A 13,081-nucleotide genomic window follows, 5' to 3' on the forward strand; every position below is an offset into this window, starting at 1 on the left:
AGCTCTCATACAATCTATCCTACTGCTGGCTCAAGGCCAGAGCTCTCAGCACCTCATAGGAGTGACCCCAAACACAGCAATGAGCCCTGGCCACGTTTGAAAACCTGCCATAGGTACTGAGGCTTGATTAAATTAATGAAAGTTTGTTTCCCACTTGTCTGAGAGTTTGGCAGTAGTTGGGGTCTTGCTCACTTGTTTCTATTTGAAGGAGGAAAGCATGTATACAAAGTCCTGCTTTATTGAATAAAAGAAAAAAAATTACTAAATATGAGTATAATTATTTTGAAATTTATGTCTGCCTTTCCATTTAGTACTGCACATAACATAACTCCATAAACATCTCCACATTCCCTGTTGCTATCTCTGCTTCTCTTTATTCATTTAACTTTCTGTTCACTGATGTCCCTCATCCACAGACACCTGCAAATCAGCTGAACTGGAAGGAATTCCCTGTGAAATTTATCCCATTGGTTTTAGATTTGGCTAGGATGGCTAGTTTGGATAGCGTCTGGCTTTTCCACAGTCTTGGACACTGGCTTCTTAATGTTTCTACCATCACAAGACAAAGTAGAGGTCACTCTCCTTTCTCTTTAGCCCTGGTGAAAAGTGATTATCACTGATGAAGACCAGCTGGGCAGACATCACCTTTCAGAAACACAAAATAAAATACTGTACAGAAATTGTCCTAAGGGTAAAATTATTCAGTGTAAAATATCAGTCATAGCTGGATCTGTGATCACTCTGCAGATTAGAGATGGCAGCTATCACAGCCACTACTCCATCATCTCACCTCTTCCCTCAAGTCTCCAGGGCCATAGGAATTCTGCAACAATGGGACTACTCCTGCATTGTAGACCCAAATGAGCCATAGGAGCCAAGCCATCTGGCTTTTCAGCTTACACTACTAGCACCACAACAGCATTTGCAATTTCTTCTGTGAGGCATTTGCTTTTCTTTCTATGAGGCCTGACAGCCTCCCAACTTCAGCTCCTCTCTAGTGTTCAGTGAGCACTGGTCAGGGATGCCAAGACGATTATATCAGTTCCAGCACACATCTGATGGCATCTTTCTGCTACCATGTGCAAAACTTTATCCTTAGTATTCACTTTTATACACATACATATATATATATACAGCTGTTAAATTGCCATCCTTCTTCACCAAATGTATGTTAACTCATATGAATTTATCACTTTTACAGAAAGCTTTTTGGATAAAGGGAATTAAAATTACTCTTCAAAATGAAGCACATTCCTATTATGTGTAGTAAACATCACACTGAAAGAGGGGAAAAAGCAGGCATTCTACACAGCCAGCAGCTGTCAAGAATCAAAGATTTAATTTCAACATAATGTCAAGAATCATGATGCTTTAAGGTGCATCAAAATATGAGTGCATCTCCAAGGCTGATGTCTTGACTCTCGAGGCTGATGAATACCTGGATTATAGACAATTTGCAAAAAAAAAAAAAAAAAAAAAAAACCAAAAAACAAAGGGAAAAAAAAAGCAAAAACACCCACCCACACATCTAAAAATTTTAAGAAAAAGTATTCATGCAAACACAATAATAAATAACCCTTACATTTGCCTAACTTTCTAATTTGTCATCTGTATCTACTATATATAGAACTCCTTTTCCCAGCTACTAAGGCCCTTTTGAAGTCTTGGTATATTCTCTTAGTTCTGATTCCTCTTGCTCTCCAACTCTAAGTAAGTTTTATGAATTTTCAGTGATCTGTTTCCTCATTTGTCTTTGTGTAGGTCATACAGATGGTTATACATGTTAAACATACATTAATAGATAACCTGCAAGAAGATAGCCTAAGGATTAAAAATCCATATAGGTAACAACAACAACAAAAATTCAGCTTCAAAGAATCTTTTCTATGACTGTGCTCTAAATCTAAATCAGGGAGAAAATTATGCTCTCCAGAACCCACTGAGATTCAAATAGGCAAATTCTTCAATTCTAGTGGCTTAACTTGGCCTGGTAAAACTGAATTTTGACATGGCAAAAAAAATGCCAGTAGCATAAGTGTTAAAGATACAAAAGATTAATTAATTGCATAAATATGCATAAAAACAGATCATATTTGATTTATGAACCAAATTACATCAAAACATCTTACTAACTTCAAGGCTTTAGGGGAAACAGCCATTGACATAAACTATAGCAGCAACAGATACCTAGACTCTCAAAAAGCCTTTGACAATTTTTCACTTAATGGATTAGTGTACATGGTATTAAATAAAAAATGCCCTAAGGAAAATCTTGAGACTGGGTAAGGAAAATTATAAGACTAAATAATTGGTTTATAGACAGAAAGAAGATCAGAATTTAAAGTATCCATTCACTATAACATGACAAGAATTGTTTTGCATGGGATTTATATCAGATAGCTATTCTTAATATTTTGATTAACAATTTACAGAAAATAATTAAAACATTAAATCGTTCTATTGCCATCAGCATCAGGGGTTAGGAGCCGGTTAAAATGGGAAGAAATATTTACATTTTGATTAAAACATAATCTCAAGGTGATATGGGAATTTTAAGTTCCATGTGAAGAATAATGTGCCCAGAAATGGTAATTCCTTAATTAAGTGCAGGTCAAATGACAGGAAAACAGTGTAATGAAGAATGTGATATAATTAGGTATGGTCACAGTTTTTACATTCCTTGTCTAGCATAAAGCAGAAATTCAAATGTATTTTGCTTTTTTCAGGAAGGTGCTTTTGTAAGGGAGAAATCCTCATGGAAATCCACGGGAATTTCTCCACTAATTTCAATGGGTCAGGGTTTCTTCAGAAGTGTCTACTGTTGTTGACTCTATCTGAATAAAGAAGAAAAAAATTACATGGGTAGGTGGTACAGTTAAATGCAAAAAGGAAGCTTTCCCACATGAAAGAAAATTCTAAAAATTGCAGATGGGAGAATAAATTTACCCTGATTAATTTACTTGACTAACTTTAAGACTTACTTTCTATAAACTAACCAGTCAGATGCATCGGATGCACACGGGCTTGTCTGAACAAATCATTTCTGTAGATACACATGATACTCTAGAGAAGTTCATTTTCTCAACATTCTTCTGGCTCACAGCCACCTCTTCCCTTCGTGTGTAGAAGTGAACGGCTATCACTGGGACTGGTTCCAGAAAGTCAACAAATAATTTACATGAGTCTCACATGTTTTGTAAGATGCTCTGTCCTTGAGCCTCAAAGACAAAAATACACATTTTATTAAATTATAAGTATGAATGAGCTTTTTAATTGCAAGGGAGCTACTGATGAAAGCCATACCCCTGCTTCTTGGGGAGGTGGGGAGATGGGGGAGGGAGGATTATCTTTGAAGGACATCACCTTGAGGCATATCCTCACAGACAACAGAAGGATTTTGTACAAAAAGGTGACAGATTTCCTCAGAAGATACTGGTCATTGCCATCTTCTGCCATGGTGTTCCAGAGCTAGCATAGGCACTGCTGTCCCCAGATGTCTTCCACTTAGTCTTCATGCTAGGTTAGGACATTTTGGTTTAATTAGGTTTCCAGTCTGCACATATTGTCAGATTTAGGTATGGAATCAAAAGAAATCTCTGCCTCAACTTCCATTCCACCTACAGTAGGAAGAAAAGTTTTGTAAGGTCACTAAGACACCACAGCTCAATTTCCAGTACATTTATGTAAAACTGTAATTAACTTCAGGACATAGCCTTTGCTGCTTTACCCTCCTGCATCAGCTCTGGTTTTCCTCATGCCTGCCTGAGTCTTAGGTCCTTTCCTCTGCATTTCTTTATCTATGAGAGCTTTCTTTCACATGTACAGTCATTCTTACACACACTCACTAACTGCATTTGAGATGCCACATACTAAATACAAGTTCAATTGGAACTGAAAATTTGAATTTTCATTGAATTTTGTAATCCATACTATGATGACATTGAAAGCAGGGCAGAAATCACTGCCCCAGTGATAGTCACACTACATAGTAATTCATGTTTTTAACTATGTAGAAAAAAGTAGAAAATAAAATTACACTAAGACCTGGAAAATTTCATGGCTTCTTAGAGGCAACATAAATGTAGGAATCAGAACATAGGTCTGAACATCTTCTATGCAGATGGAGGCCCTAGTAACCCAAGTCCTGATTCATCCCACAGAAAACTGGCATTTAACTGAGGTGCCAAAAGAAATAGCTTCTCATCTCTGGAGCCTTCTGCTATCACAGAGAGACACAGACTGGCTTTAGACATGCTGATTGGCTTTCTGGGTAATCCTGATCTGCAGACATCTAATTGCAGAGAGAGGACAAACCAGAATATCCTTAGCAGTGATACCTCAGCCTAGTGATAGAATTAGCTGTGATAAACCCAAGTTAAAGCATTTTACCTAAAACACCTACTAGCAAGCACTGTAAATTCAGGAAGATTAATATTAACATTACTGACTCCCTTAGAGCCTGCTTATATTTCAACTGGGATTAAAAGAGCATATGAATTTTAAGTGGCTGTTATGGACAACTAGGAATAACTGAGAGTGTATGGAGACATAGCTGAAATCATGGAAACGGAACAGTTTGCATTGGAAGGGACCTTAAAGATCACTTGGTTCCAACCCCTCTGCATGGGCAGGGACTCCTCACAGTTTGCTCAAGGCCCCATCCAACCTGGCTTTGAACATTTCCAAGGGAAGGACATCCACAGCTCACCTGCTCCAGTGTCTCAGTACCCTCATGGTGAAAAATTTCTTCCTAATGTCAAATCTAAATCTACCCTCATCCAGTTTAAAACCACTAACCCCGGTCTTATCACCACATGCCCTTGTGAAAAGTACCTGTTCTTCTTCAATTTTAATACTAGATACTTTATGTAAAGTGTATTCATGTTGACAAAAATGAACCTCTTTGCAAGAAAGAGTAGGATATTAACTAAAATATTAAAAATATTTTGCAAATATATAAAAATATTCTTTTTAATGCTGCTCCTACTATGTACCATCTCTTACAATGTGTTCCTAGCATCATCTGGGTTAGGAAAAATTTCAGTTTGTAGTATTTTAAAGGCCATCTAAATCCAAGCTGCCTGCAGCATAGTTTCACTAATCCTACACCACCCCTGACAGATAAGCACCTTGTTGAGTCTTGCATATATCCAGTGATACAGTGTTACAAAACACCTCTTGGCAGCCTTTGCTATTGTGGAATTGCCTATACAAGAGCTAAGTTGACTTTTTAGAGTTTGAAACTTGCAAATATCTTACTGTCTTTTTTGAGGAGTCAAAAAATAAAATCAAAATGGGGGATCTATATTCCTTCTAACTGAAACTGAATCTTACCATTTTGTTAGCTCAGTGCATATGATTTCATTTTCTACAACCAAATCAATAAACAATCCTCAGACTAGAAAGGGACAGTGGGCATCCACAGCAACCTTCCTACTTCATGTACTCATTCAGATTAAATGACAGGGTACAGGGTACAACTGATGAGTGACTTAAATTAGTAACATTCTCAGGGGGCAGAAGAAGTTACTACCCCTAGAACCTGTCTGCCTATGAAATACATTCTAGTTTTACCCATAACTTTAGTAAGATTTGTTTACTTGACTGATGGAAACATTAGATGAGTGTTAGGCACGTTTATATTTTAGTGCTCATAGAAACAATTTTTCCCGCTCTGGAATATTAAAAATATCCAACAATGGCTCAGATCCTATTTGTGATTTTTAGACTGTAAGTGAATAAACTTTTCAAAGTGTTTTGTTGGTGAACTTCAGTGAGCATCATTGAGAAAGAGCAATGGGTAAAGATCCAAACAAAAAAGGCTGTTGCTCTGAACCAACATGTTTCTCTGCCCTTGAATACAGGGGAAAAGCCACCAACATATGGGAAAAAAATAAAAATTTAAGCTTTTACCTTCAAGGTACACAATTCTTAGATCTCTCTATGCTTCCTAATAACATCATCTGTCAATGTTTGCTATAATGCTTAGATCAGCTCTGCAAATATATGGTGAATTAGCAAGAAGAATTCAAGGACATTTATCACAATAAATAACATATATATTCCTGAACTCCTGAATCTGTTTCAATGTCATGACATTTAGAAATGTAATTTTTCAATTAAAAACATTAAAAAAAATTGACATTTTATTCTACAACTATCTAAAGAAAATCAAACTTTAGCTGACGTTCAAGGTATTTTGGTGATTTGGGTTTTTTCCTTCCTCATTTGATCAAATCCTTGGTCAAGAAGCTTTCTAAGTTAAAAAACAGCACAGAGCTTGCAAGCAGAAAACTATGTTAATATTTAATTTGGACTGAAGAATTCCCTGTGTGTTGGTGGAATCAGTTCACAGTAACTAGAAAAGTTGGCACTGACAACACATCTACCTGGAATAAGACCTCAAAAAACTTTGTTGTTGTGACCAGGCAGCACAATGCAATTAAAATCACTGAATTTCTCATTTAAGGTAATACCTCTGGCAGCTGACAAAAATTAAGCATTTCTGGTAAATGTTTTTTACATGCTTTTTATTACTCACAAACATTACAGTTAATTTTCATTTTACAAGACTGAATTTCTCTCTGCTTCTTGTCTACTTAATGTACATTGACACTCTTCTTCTTATGGTGTAAAACCTGTATAATAAGATGTCCACAACAATGTAAACTATATGTATGGAAAACTGAAACACAAACAAAAACAAAAAGTTGTAACACTTTTTGAAGACTTTATGGGGAATTTATCAAATTCCACAAAGGTAGTGGGACCAGAATATTTTTGAAAAATGCATTATTTAAAAATTCTCTAAGTCCTTGACTAAATAACAAAATTCAGTTCTCTTTTCTATTGTCAGTAAGCATGACCAACTCCCAAGTCATGATACAAAGCTAAGATTAATCTTGATTTTTCACAGAACTCAAATATGTTCCTGCTCTCAATGAAATCAATAAAGCTTTTATATTCATGGCAAGAAACAGAACTCTGCTCTACCTCACCATGCTTCAACATACCTATCTATAAATAAACATCTAGCAAGCTAGAGAATTCAATTAAGTTTTCATTTCTCTCAGTCAACTGCAGATCACAGAGGAAGCTCCAATGACAGCAAAGACATATGATGAAAACCTGATCAATTGCTATCACTTCAATTTAGATAAAAAGTCACTCACTTTTCAGCTCTGCTTGGTGCCCAGAAGAGATTAGATTAAAACTAAATCAAGAGGAAAAAAAAATCTAAACAACAGCCAGAGAAAATCTTTTCTTGCTCTTGTAAGTGTCCTCAGTTAATCCTATCATGTAAAGTCAGGCTACCAGCAACAGCTAAAAGCAAATTCCAGAAGGCTTTTGAAAGTTATCAGTGCTATTGAGCCTTCAGAGAAAACCATCATAAAAAGCAAAACTACCTGTTTGCTAAAGTTGTCCCCTTCTATACTGGATTTTGGACTGTATTAGGGAACTTTCTGGAACATGATTGAGGCAAACATTACAAACCCTTGTGTCTGCATTATGCACTATCACGTTAAGCTGTGCTTTGTGTGATTCTAGGAAGTTCTGGTGTCATTCAATTGTTATAAGGTCACTACAGAAATATTCTAAGATCTGTCTATCACACCTTGATTGATTCAGTTTTGTGAAATGCAGATAAAGTACTGAGATGTTGGATCAGCAACTGAAACTTCAATTTGTATTGGATAACAGTTTTGCAAGTGATTCTGCAAAAAATGTGATTTTAGCTCATTGTTACAAACAGAACAAAAGCAAAAGGAGGCAACATCTGTTTCACCAGCATAGTGCTGTCATCACATTTAGGGATCTCTAAAGCAACAAAAGTAAAAAATCTTGACTCTATTTAAAAAATAAATTAAAAAAAAACACAACCCTCCCTTATGCTTTATATAAAGCTGAGGAATTATACTTGGTTCATCCTAACAAATTCTATGTACAGCAGTAGTTCAAATATGAATTACATATCTCAGTAGGCAGAATTAGCTCCAAAAGAAACATTTTCATGGGAACAATATTAATCCAAGATTTTCTTTTTCTCCTGTTAACATTTGTCACTAGCACAAATCATGCAGTCACTTAACCCATTGTCTCATGATACCCATCTCTGTGGCTTAAACACACATCAAGACTACCTACCACAACCTCCCTCGCTCTTTGGAACCAACTGTACTGACCCTCATAAAAACATATGTTTCATCTCATGACTGAATATATCCTTCTTAAGACAGCTGGGTTTACCAGCCCCATCTTTAAATTTAATGTGCACCCCACATACTATCAGAGCATATATGTACAGCAAGCAAAGGGCTGCAGCAGCTCAGGACAGGTTGGCACCCAGGACAGCTGAGAGGCCCTCAGAGAGAAAGGGGTGTACAGAGCAGATCCCAGGCTGTGCTGGCTATTCTGCCATGCTAATTATGACTGTTATTGCCACCTCCATGTGGCATGAATAATTTTTTGGTTTAAATGCTCTTTCCCAACTGTCAACAATCAGCATTGTACAATATAAACAGAATTTTGCAGTAACCAAAAAGGACCATGATTTTTAAAGTACCATAAAATAGCTTTCTTTTTTGAAAAGTCTTGTAGTATGACTTGGCCAAATTATCTCATAACAGCCCATGTTGGCTCATTACTGATGACACTGATCACACTAATGAAACTGTGAGACAAAAAAAAAAAATCAACTGGGTTTCTGCCTCCACTGCTAAAACAGAAATGGTTTTCCTCACAGTGCTTTTAGTGGTGAATGCACTTATAGTCACAGTTTCACTTAACTGAGCCAACATCTCAGCACTTTCAAAACTATTTACCACTTGACGTGATTCACAACAAAATGTAGGTGGTGGACATGCCCCACACGAGTGTACAGGGATTGAAGTCAACCAGCTACAGGTTTGGATAAGCCTTAAATTTCACAGTTGTACAGACACTTGCAAAAGCGTTGTTTGGCCGTGGGATTTTTGGTGGTAGTGGTTTTCATGTTCTTGTACACATCATTAGTCAACTAAAACAAGAACATGGAAATGGTACTATGAGTAGCATTTATCTAATAAGGCAGAAAAAGGGGATATGTAGGCCAATGGTTACATTTTTACTGAAACATTTCATGCCAGAAAACATTAGGAAACTGCTGGGGTTTCATTCTGGGTTGTTCTTTTCTTTCCATCTCCATTAAACATCATTTCTTACTAAAATATGGAGGAATGGTTCTTCTGCTGCAGTTTTAAACATTCATTCAAAAAACCACTGGCATTTTGTTCTGACATGCACTATTATTTTTATACTATTATTTTTATTCTAACAGTGATTCATAAAAGCACTGAATAGTGCCATGGCTACTGGGGAAAAGTGAGGAAATAATGAAAAAATAAAAATAAAAACAAACTTCCATATAAAAACCCAATTGGAAATAAAATTAGCAATTGTTATTTTAGAAAAATATAGTACCCTACCCTCAAAGAGAAAGAAACGCCCATCAATTATATTCTCATTGTTTCCATTCCGAAGGAAAAGTGGAGAATGATTACTGTAACAAGAAACAGAAGAGCCAATACTTCCCCAAACCAAAATTTATTATTTTACCCAACCCTATACCTGCATTATCCTGTTTCCAAACTACATTTTCTCCCTTTTCTCTACCCTCCTCCCCACAGACACATGGGAAGGATGAAACCTATTTTCAGACTTCACCACAATCAACAGCTTCTACATTTATGAAAGCCCAGAAGCTAATGTAAGCTTATTGCTGAGATGACAGCTGTATCTAAGCAGAGGAAACACAGGAAAAAAAGAGAAGAGGGATGAAAATAAACCACCTGAAGTAGAAAGACTAGCTCAATAGTTGCTTTTTAGATCTTCCAAAAACAGCAAGTGCAGACAGAATATGGGCTGACGACTAAGCCTTGTCAAAACTAAGGCTGCCCAGAGGATACGTGGCAGCAAACCTGTGAAGCCTTAGTTTTTTACTGCAGGAAAGCAAAGGGAACATAGATCACAGTGTGATTTTGTAGTATGAGGAACATCTTCCACATAAAAACAGTTATGTTTGGTTGTGTGATTATATGTGGAATAGTGGAATTTGTGCAGTTTTGCTAGGGATTTACTGAAACTGTATTTTTAAGGGACATTTCCTTTCCTAGATGCCACATCAGAGTTTGATTGATTAGTGGTGGTTTTCCTGGCTTGCTCACTAGGTTGATTTGAACAATTCTTAATATAGTGAAACACACATTCGAGACTACAAATTGTTTATCAAGTCTTGACAAACAAGTCCCTTGGTGGTCTTGAAGTTTCTCAGAAGCAGATGGATGAGGTATAATTTTACAGATTCTCTTTGCTATTTGTTTTAAGCTGCTAAGGTCTGCAATAGGTTTTACTGCAAACAAGGAGCATTTTCAGACAATAAGGAGACAATTGCCTGTGTTAGCACAACAATTAATTTATTTGCTGAGAACCACTCAGTCTATTTGTTACCAGAAACGTGCTAATTATTCCTGCTAATTACATGCAAAACCTTCATTATCACCTATACGAGGAAGAGGACCCCTCAGGTTTCGGTGACAAATTAATTACTGTGTTTTCCTTCTGAATGTACTCCTAGACACTCTCTGTTATCTGAAAAATAAATTGGCTAGCAGGAAGCTTGTCTCTCAGAGACAAACTAAAAGCAAACATACAAATACCATATCAAGTTACTAATGCTATTTTTTCAGTCAGGTATATCCAGAAACCCTCAGAACTATTATATTAATTTATAAGCTCTTAATACTAATAAAATATACCATACGTTGCTAAATTCCACTATGTAACTACTTTCAGAACCCTTTGCATATCTGTAAAACATTGGATAAGACAGCAGGCATTATGTTTTAAAAATATAGCAGAGAAGCCCAGTGGTGAACTACACGGTCAGGAAAACAAAGATACAGTTTCAGTGAATAAATATGATTTACAATTCATAATAACTGAAGTGAAAAGGACAGGAAGGTGGCTTAATCACCCAGTCTTTGATTATCACCATTCTACTTCAACACATAGAATACTAGCCACAGTCTTTACAATGCATGGCAGAGGCAAGGGAAGTGTCATGCAGAAAAGAGTGAAGGACACCTGGCCAACAGCCTGCCTCTGCTTCCATTGAAAGGTGTTCTGGATTAGAGTACCCACTGCTCATCCTGCTTATAGTTATTTGAGACCTCCTCAACTTTTGTCTTTGGCATAGCAGAACATCAATACCTTACCAATTCACAATATCAGCAGCATTCATTAATAGGCACACAAGCACTACCATATAATTCCTGAATATGGACTCTAACCACAACTTCAGCTGCACCAACAACACTACAGTGTACAAAGCAACAGCTAATCCATGGCTGGTAAAACGTGCTGTCTCAGCAATATGGTAGGGATGGGATGGCATAATTCAGATAGCACTATTGAAAGCCTAGAAATACAGTTTCATAGTGAATTAGGTGATGAGCAGCACCCACACACACACATTTGTATTTCGTCAGCAACTCCACCTTATGAAAATAAAGCAGGAGTGGAGAAGTGGATTCGGAATCTGGATGTCTAAAAGACACAGCCCCACCTCTCCAGACCATCTGCACAGAAAGGTAAGGCCCAAGAGTGCTAAACCTAGACTTAGAGACTAGTTCATTCATGACTCACTGAACCTGTGCCTGTCCTTCACTTTAATCTGAGTATCACCTGTCATACAGCTTTCTCTACTACATAAAATGTAAGATGCTTATCTTTGTCCTGCATTTGTAGCCCGTTCCTTAGGCATGGTCTCCTTCAGAGGCAGGAAAACTCTGTAAGTAATTGTATGACAGTTTCATTTTTCTTCAACTCTTCCTTCATCCTCTTCTTTCACCTGAGGCCTTCAAAAACTTCTATAGCAATAATGCTAATGATATTCTCTCCTTCCATACCCTGTGCTACTGAATGCAGAATTTCACTGCAGTTTCCATCTCTATATCCTGGTTTGTTGCAAGAACCATCTGTCTGGTGCATTCTTGTAGAAGTTTGCAGTTTTAAACACTACTTGATTACAATTAATAACAGAAATTGAAGTAATAATAGTAAGAGGTGGAGGAAGATAAAATCAGAAATACAGGGAAAGATTAAACATTTGAAGGCCAGTACTACTTCTGTCATTACTACAAAAAAAATTTTTAAATGTTAATGGCAGACCAGCAGAGAAAATATGCCAACTGGCATGTAACCACAGTTGCATACACATACAATTTTTATTTTCACTTTAGTCTATAATCCTAACTGAAGTTCTGGCATTGTCTGTATTTGTGTCCCCTAGCTCAATACCCACTTCCGTTCAAATAAATCAAAATGAAAACAAGTGGATGAAAATGAGTACTGAGTGTAGTAGGCTTTTTGTTTAAATCAGGAACATTCATGTAAATGTTAGAATATGTATGGGTTTATTTTCCCAAAATAATAAGTCATAAAATTATGCCTAAAGCTCAGAACCTGCCACTGACTTAGCAGCTGCTTTGTCAATATTAGTCTAGTCCATAAGGATAATAAAACAAACTGTATATATATAAAATTCTCACCTCCAAATCCTACCTTATTATCAGGTTTTCTGTTCCAAAACACAGGAAGGTTTCCTTGGCACAAACAAAAGTCATGTCCCTGAAATTTAGAACTCAGTTTTTTAACCAGTGTATCACCCTGTACAACTGAAAACCTGAAAGAACAGAATAATTAGCATTGCTGCTAGGCCTCTAACAAGTGGCCTCCAACCTATTGTACCCAAAAATAGTTCAGATCCAGAAAATGTAAAACTAACCCATGATCAACCTGTTGAAAATTGGTCTCAACAAGCCAGAGTTTAGCAGCAAAATGCAAAGCAGGGCATAACTTACTTATGATAGAATGACCTTTTTTTCCATTCATTATAGCCAGGTTGCTCACCAGATTCTTTTATCTGTTTGTCAGTAACAAGAATAGCAACTTTTGAGTGACTCTGAGAGATGGCTGGCAACAGGGAGGCCATGTGGCAACGAGAACAGGAAGATCCCAAATTTGAGGAGAAAGTGATGGAGGA

At 36.8% G+C, this 13,081-nt stretch overlaps 1 long non-coding RNA gene across 1 annotated transcript in view; it reads right to left on the reverse strand.

The window, feature by feature from the left end:
- Positions 1-3,192: 3,192 nt before the first annotated feature.
- LOC139792071 (uncharacterized) overlaps positions 3,193-13,081 on the reverse strand; it is a 34,904-nt gene continuing 25,015 nt past the window's right edge. Inside the window, exon 4 of the long non-coding RNA XR_011724133.1 lies at positions 3,193-3,617. This is a non-coding gene — a long non-coding RNA (uncharacterized lncRNA). The remainder of the gene's footprint in view (positions 3,618-13,081) is intronic.

Source organism: Heliangelus exortis, chromosome 2 (genome assembly GCF_036169615.1).
Source record: "Heliangelus exortis chromosome 2, bHelExo1.hap1, whole genome shotgun sequence".
Taxonomy (NCBI): Eukaryota; Metazoa; Chordata; class Aves; order Apodiformes; family Trochilidae; genus Heliangelus; species Heliangelus exortis.